This window comes from Centroberyx gerrardi, chromosome 21, assembly GCF_048128805.1.
Source record: "Centroberyx gerrardi isolate f3 chromosome 21, fCenGer3.hap1.cur.20231027, whole genome shotgun sequence".
Taxonomy (NCBI): Eukaryota; Metazoa; Chordata; class Actinopteri; order Beryciformes; family Berycidae; genus Centroberyx; species Centroberyx gerrardi.
In genome coordinates this window covers 18,922,684-18,930,740 of record NC_136017.1, presented here as the reverse complement: position 1 = coordinate 18,930,740, position 8,057 = coordinate 18,922,684, and positions in this window count along the sequence as shown.

Below are 8,057 nucleotides of genomic sequence, written 5' to 3'. Positions count from 1 at the left end.
TTTTTATTTTCAAATGTAGGCCAGCAGGTACACTGAAGCATAGAGGGGTAATCACCGTTCCTTAACCCTATTCCCTTTATTCATTTACCTATGTGGTGAATTGGGTGGGTTCGGGTTACGGACCCTGGTTAAGGTATAGGGAGGGTTAGGAATAAGATTATTGCAAAATTTAGAATTGGATGATGAGCCGATTTCATAGTTGTGCTCAAATGCTTTCTCTGAACATGTACAAATGTCAGACATTTGTCTCTGATAGCATAATGTCATCTACACTTAAGTACGGACTTAGAAATAATTTGTCCTCGTTTTGTCTTCAGGAGACGGTGAGGAAACACATAGACACAGGTAATTCAACTCCAAGGTTTCCTGCAGTTTTTGGTTTGAAAAACAGTCTTGGTTGTACAAATTTGGCCAGTAAAGGCCAATTTGTGATGCAACACAAATCCAGCAACCACGTCCAGTGCCATCATGTTGTGGTGTGGCTGTAGATTGTTTCATTAATGTTCTAAGTAAAAGTTAATGGTCTGGTAGTTTTGTTTTCAAATGTAGATTACTGTGACTCTTGTCTAGCCCTAGTCTCTACTCCAAAACACTCTGAGTTGTAACTTGAGAAGAGTCAGCTCAGTTAACTGTTAGCTAGCTAACTAGTCAGCAGGCTCATTTAGCAAAGCAGCTAATATTAATGTTAATATCCAACTAACCACTACCAACGCTAGTTTCTGCCAGTGTGCTTATCAGATGTGTTAAAAACAAGACAGTGATGGTAGATGACCAGTTAGGCTACTATGTTTAGCTAGCTAACAAGCTGACATAAATAGGCTACTTGGAATTTTGGGAAATTTTTGGCATGAACATGGTGAAATTTAAAGATATTGAATATTGGTACAAAATATGCTATCTGCAGCTTCAATCCAAAAAATACCATTATCAGTGTAGGCCTTCAAAAAGCCATATCAGTTAAACAGACTGATATCACTCTCTCAAGTTTGTGACCTCAATTTTCAACCAGAACTTCCAAATAGTGAGACGGAGGGACGGTGAGAAAGCGAGGAGGGAGGAATGGAGGGAGAAAAAAAGAGAGGAAATCATTTGAGTAGCTAAATGAAATTAGCAGCTTTAAAGAGCCTGAGGGCAAAGTGGAGTCGTGTCCCCCGTGGCTACGCTTTAGAGAAGGAGGGAATGAATTAAGCTTGACTGGGTCCTCTCCTCCTCCTCCTCCTCCTCCTCCTCCCCCTCTTTCCCTCGCTTCTTTCTCCCTCACTTTTTTCTGTTTTTTACTAATATGTAGGGTGAGATGAAGGGAGGGGGGAAGGGGTGGATGAAGAGACGAATGAGGAGTATAAAAGCAGTTGGTGGAGGTGAAGAGAACTGTTTCTTTTCTTCGCCGGATGGGTTTTCTTACTCTCTCTTGTGTTTTTGAATTTTGGACTTTGGACTAAAGAAACCGTGAAGAAACTTCTTTTGTTTGTTCCTTTACGTTCTCTTTTCCTTTCTTTGTCTTCTTTCCATCTCTTCGTCAATCTCTCCTATCTGCTTTTTCCCTTTTTTTCCTATTTGTCTTCCTTCCATTGTGTTGGACGTTTGACCCCAGCTGTTGCTGCGTTTGTACCCAGGATCGAAGCATGAACCCTGGGGCTTTCTCCAGCTCTGGCCCTCTGTCTTGGGCCATGTACCTGATGAGGAAAGGCCGGACAGGCAGCGGACTCTTTGGTAAAAGTCAACTAATCCTCCTTAGCAGACGCCGTTGTTATCATCATCATCATCATCATCATCGTCTTTATCATCCCAGTCATCCTCTTCATCTTCCTCTTCTTCTTCACTGTCATCTTCAGTGTCTCAAACAATATTGTCATCATCATCATCACCATCCTTTCAACAACTACTCTGCAACTTCCTAATAATGCCAATAAAAATGAAGAAATTTAATTCTAACCCTTAATCTAATAATAACAATAATGATAATAATAATATCTTTGTCATTGTTGTCATCTTTCAGCAACTGCTCTGCAATTGAATAATTCTAATAAAAAGAATGAATTATTATTATATTATTATTATTTATTCATTTATTTATTTATTTATTTTTTTTATTGTTATTATGATTGGTTGTATGCACTCATTTTCAAAGTACTCATCTACTCCTGCCATTTGTTCTGCTTTATTACAACCCTGTCTTCCTCTTATTCTTGCTCCTATTTTTTCTTCTCCACCACCACCAATACCGTCCTCCCCCTCATCTTCCTCATCATCCTCATCTCCTTCTCCTACCTCTGAATTATCATCCTCGGTGTTAGCAATTTTGGGGGTTTGTTTGTTTCCAGCCTGGTCCTCTGAGATTTCGTGAAATAAGCATGATGTCTTAAAATGCAAATACGTTTCTCCATGCACGAAAAGTGAGGGAAATATTCCCCACCACAAAAGAATTACGTGGAGGAGACACGACTAGAAACAGGATGTAGTTTGACATTGAATTAGTGCGGTGGAAAGCAACGGTGTGGAGGTCAGGGAGATGGATGGGCGTACACATTTTCCTTCAACTCCAACGAACCGGGTTCAATTCCCAACTCATTTAGATGCTTTCTACTGTGAGTGAAGCTTTAATTTTCAGTGAACGTTTTTCTTTTTTAACCATGACCAAAACCTTATCCTCACCTTAACCAAATTGTTTTACGTACCTAAGCTTAACCTTTAGCAAACCTTTTCATGTGACAAACAGGTGTAAATTGCGTGTCCATTTCACGCTATTGTCACATAATCCTTTTGCGGCGGAGGATCGCAAGCTTAACATTATTCGTGTCCAAAATACGTAATCTGCATTTCAGAGCTCATGCTCATTTTTGTACCAGTAAGGCTGAGACAACAGCACATATGTATGTATGTATGTTAACAGCAATCCTGAATAAGATAAGATAAGATAGCACTTTATTAATCCCCTTGGGGAAATTCAGGTGCCACAGCAGCAACTGGCAGAACAGTACCAAGGAAAACAAGTACAACTAGAAGGGCACTCGGAGAGCGCAGACCTCCGCCAAGGCCAATAGTCCAGTCTTCTATGATATGCAAATGTGCCAGCGCAACCAATATACGGATCCGCTCCAAAATTTAATGGGTTCTTCCTTGGCCCATGCTACACCCTTTCACAGAGTTTCACGAACATCGGGCCAGTAATTTTTCCGTAATCCTGCTGACAAACAGACAAACAAACAAACAAACAAACAAACAGCACAGAAGACCAAAGTACAATAAGATAATAAAAGAGACGGTGTAATAAGATAAAACAATAGAGGTAATGTACATAATATAGAGACTATAGAGACAGTGACAGTGTCGACAATCAAAATTCTCTAAGATTTTGTTTTACAATGCAAAAGGTCCAAGAATCCTAATAACACTTATAACCTTTATTGCTGAGCATGTTCTAGTACAACCAGCTGGTGGCCACTGAGCAGCTCCACTGGTGCAGCTGGGGGGTTCAATACCTTGCTTAGGGGCACTTCAACAGTGTTGTTGAGGTTAGAGATTTTTCTAGTCAGTTGTAATCTTTCTACTCAGTGGTTCTCAAACTGGGTTCTTTGCAGCTCCATGAGACCAGGGGTCCTCCAAGGGTTCCAGGGTTTCTTAAGGGTTCTGGGAGTCCTTTAGGGGGTTGCAGGGGTCCTTCAGAGGTTCCAGGGGTTCTTGAAGGGGTTCCAGGGGCCTTTGAAGTAGTCCCAGAGGTTCTTTAGGGAGTTACAGTGGTTCTTAAGGGTTCCAGGGGTCCTTGGGGGGTTGCAGGGGTCCTTTAGAGGGTTCCAGGGGTTCTTGCAGGGGCTCCAGGGGCCGTTGAGGGGGTTCCAGAGGTCCTTTAGAGGGTTCCAGAAACTTGAAGTTAGCACTAGGAAAGAATGTATAGTGACTATTCTGATCAGAGGTTTTGCTTTCCCCACCTACAGTACTGACAGACAAAATAAATCCTTGGAAATGGAGAGTCTCTTAGACGGTAACAAACCAACTGGACTGTTCCGTAGGACTAAACATCCTAAAGTAGCTGGTTAGAGTAGACTGGTAACCATATTGGATTTTTATTTACCTTTGCTTTTATTTACTATTTTTATATTACTGAAGGGACTTTTGACTAGGGAGCCCTAATATACTTGACAACTCTGGCAGAACTGATAAAGAAAGAGGTTAAGGTTCGACTGATATGGGCTTTTGAAGGCCAACACTGATCTTTTTTGGATTGGAGCTGCTGATAGACGATACTTTGTGCCACTATTCAATATTTTCCCAAAAATTCCAGAAAAATACCAATTATCCAGTGTTTCCCCCTGACATTTCTTTGTGTCAGGGTGGAAAGGCCTATGAAACAGTTAGATCATGAGACACTAAAACTCTCCATTGAAACCTAGGACAGTAAGAATGAGAATAAGAGCAAGAAGAATAAACTGACCATATTTTTAATAAAAAAATCCAGAATATCGGCCCTGTATATTACATATTTGCTTTTATTTGAAGTGGAAGAAGTCAGTGAATTAGAGGAATTATTTCATTAATTCATTGATTTTCACCGATGACAAAGTACTTCTCGCTGATAACATGAACACACAGCAGTGCTGGTATCAATAGCTTTGATCGGCGACTGCGACTGGCGTATTGATTATGGATCAGAGGACACTGACCAGCTCAGATTACCGACCAGTCAGTGGGAGAAGCTGGCTGAGCGAAATCTAAGTCATCTCTCTCTCTCTCTCTCTCTCTTTCTCTCTCTCTCTCTCTCTCTCTCTCTCCTCTATTTTCCTAAATTTGTACAGTATTTTCATTTGCTTGAAACATTTTAATTTCAATGTTCAAGCAATAAATATTGGAACGGAATGTATTTTTTATAGTAGGGCTGTTTTTAGCATGGACTACAGAAAAAAGAGACAAGCTCGTTTTTTCCCCATATTTTGATGAAGGAAAAGATGAATTAATTCAGTTATTTTAGTTATTATACATGTGGAAATAAAGACTAAAATTTCTGACAATTTGATGCACTCCAAAGCATCTAAAAGTCTTTTATTTCAGTGCCCTGGCTTGTGGACTCTTACCAGAAAAACCTTGCATTACGTGAAATTGACCTCATCTCATGTTTTATGCTCAATTTCAATATGATAAATAGCCTAAGTGATGCTCCATGAATACATGAATTGCTGGCAGCATCTAATTGTCATTTTGTTTCTATAAAATCTGTCTGTAGAATTGGTGTAGAGCCCATGAATATCACAGATATATTGTTTCAAAGCATCATTTAATAATTGAATTATTTATTAGTGCGGTTATATGGTATGAGGTATGAATATTGAATGTCAGATTTAATGATGCAAACTTTTAAAAAATTGCAGGTAGACAGAAGTGCTTGTAAGCTGAGCTGCCATGTTAGACGCACAACTCCACGGAATTAAAATAGGGAAATGTAGAAAGGGAAATGGGTTCATTTTTAGAAGGGGGATTCTGTGGGTTTTCATGGCTCATCTTGATGGCCTTTTATCAGGTTTCATAATGAGTGAAGAAAAAATCTATATAGTTTCATTTATTTAATATATCAATCAATGGCTAGTAGTAATTTTACACACAAATCTACCATTTTCCTGCTTTAAAATTTACTGAATTAATCCACAATTAATCCACAGTTTAGAGGAAAGAAAAGACAAATACACCAAGGAGGAAGTGAAAAATAGATATTTTCGAGGGCAAATCACTTCACGTCCATCTCAGGCGGAGGCGAGAGCGGAGATGCTTACATTTTTTATCATCCCCCCTTTGGCTACAGGGGGATGGACGGACAGTCAGAGTGGCGTTTCTCTAAAACTCCTCCGACAGCCGCTGTGAGGCGGACGGCTTGCTGATTGAACTCAAATCAAACCGACTTCACTCCCAAAAAGCCCTTACAAAAACAGGCAGGCATATACTGTGGATTTGACCTTTAACCCCCAGGACAGGGTCGTCAACTTTGGTGGTGCTGGGAGCCAAGAAAGTAGAAATAATCAAAAGAACATGGGATAAAATGTGAGCCTAGGCGTTTTGCTAAATCCTATCTTCAATCTTATCTAAAAAAAAAAAACGTGTATATATAACTGTGTCTTTGTAAAGGATTAGTGCTAGAAATAGGACAGTTTAGAGAGAGATATACACTCCATTCTCTTGTATGGAGAGCACGTAACACCAAACTCAATTCAAAAATCTGGCAGTTTAATGTTTCCTTGCATACCGGCCAAGGCACACAAATGGTAGAACATGACTTAAGACCTTTAAATCGTTAGGGTCTACTCTTTAATTCAGCTTATAGATGATCCACCAAGCTGTGCTTTCTTTCAGTAAAATTTCACCATCTGGAACAGGTTCACCTGTTATTTCCAGTCTTCACCAAAATACACCATGGAGGGCTGTTGAACCACTAGTAAATTTGAGATTGTATTGAAATGAAGTGATTTTGGAGGCTCATATGTATGCTGAATTGAAGAGCAGGTCCAAATGATTCAGAAAATGTCTTAAGTCACATTCTAACATGTATGTACCTTTGCCAATAAGCAAGGCAACATTAAACAGCCATATTTTTGAATGGAGCTTGGCTTGTGCTTTTCTCCATAAGAGTACTAGGATATTTTAAGGAGCCTGGTTCTGATGCTCCTATACTCAGTTTGGGATCAGGATGGAAAAGGTTTAAGGAGGCAATATATGAGGACAGGTCTGCATGCTCTAGTCTCATGATTTAGATCACCTACTGCCCCCTATTGTCTATATCTGGTACTGAAACCCTGGTTTGGATGTCCTGACTTGATTACTATGCTAATGTAATGCATTCACCAGCCAAACTGCTGATGAGAACATATATTACTGGGTGTAAATCAGGGAATTTGAAGTGTCAGTTGTTGATAGGTAGAATATTAAAGACATAAAATGTTGGATAAAGTTGGATATTAAAATGTCCAACTTTATATGAACCAATTGGAGAGAAAACAAAAACAAGCAGGATGCTGTTTCCTTCTCTCTCTTTTTCTCGAATAATTGAACTTATGAATTCTTCCTTAAATTCTTCTTTTTCTTTTGTTCCCTCTAGCCTTCGACTATTTGCTCCCATGTTGCCTATTCACTTTCATTTTGTGACATTTTATAATTGGGAGCCACTGCATGGTTAGGGTTTTTTGGTCAGTTTTTTTTCCCTTTCTTCTCCCACTTCCTCTCTCTGAAAACATCAAGGCCACAAACCACTAGACCTCTATGACTCTCTCTCTCAATTCAGTCCAATTCAAACAGGCTTTACTGACATGAAGTGCAGAAGACTGGGTATCATATCAATCAATTTATCAATGGATAAATGTAGATAAAACATATTTTGCAGCAAGTGAAACACACTTTCCTAGAATATATTGCAGGTTTTCTACATGTTTCATTTTGTATACATAGTATTATATAGACATAATATATAATCCTACAAATTATATATATTCTAGTTGACCACATAGGCTATAATTCTGAATCAGGAAGATACGGTCGGTTTCTCCTACTTCTTCATTGCAGGAGGAACTGCATCTCTCTCTCTCTCTCGCTCTCCCCCTCCTCTAAGCCCCGCCTTCCCAGCGGACGGACGTGCCGCTGATTGGTCAATCCCCCTCCCGAGGCGGGCCCTGGCTGGCCTCCCCATTGGCTGAGAAGCGGTTCCTCATGCAAATGAGATGCAAATCCGCAGGCTGCCGGTAAAAGCCTGGCGCTGTCAGACGGGATGTCTATTCATCTACAGAGTGAGGGAGAGAGACATAGAGAAACAGCTAGGAAACAGAGAGAGAGAGAGGATTAAGTTTGCGTTATATGGACTATTACTTGGTGGCGATATTTTCGGCGTAGGCTATTGCCAGGTTAATAGTGTATAACAGTATATTTGGGGTATTATTGCTCGAGTAAGAGTGTATAATGGTATATTCATTGTATTAATGGTATAGGCTATAAAAGGATATTCGGGGTTGACTATTACAAGGATAATAGTAAACTAGGATTAAAAGTAGTGCCGCTGCACTACGTTTTCCCTATTTTTCTCCCTCTTT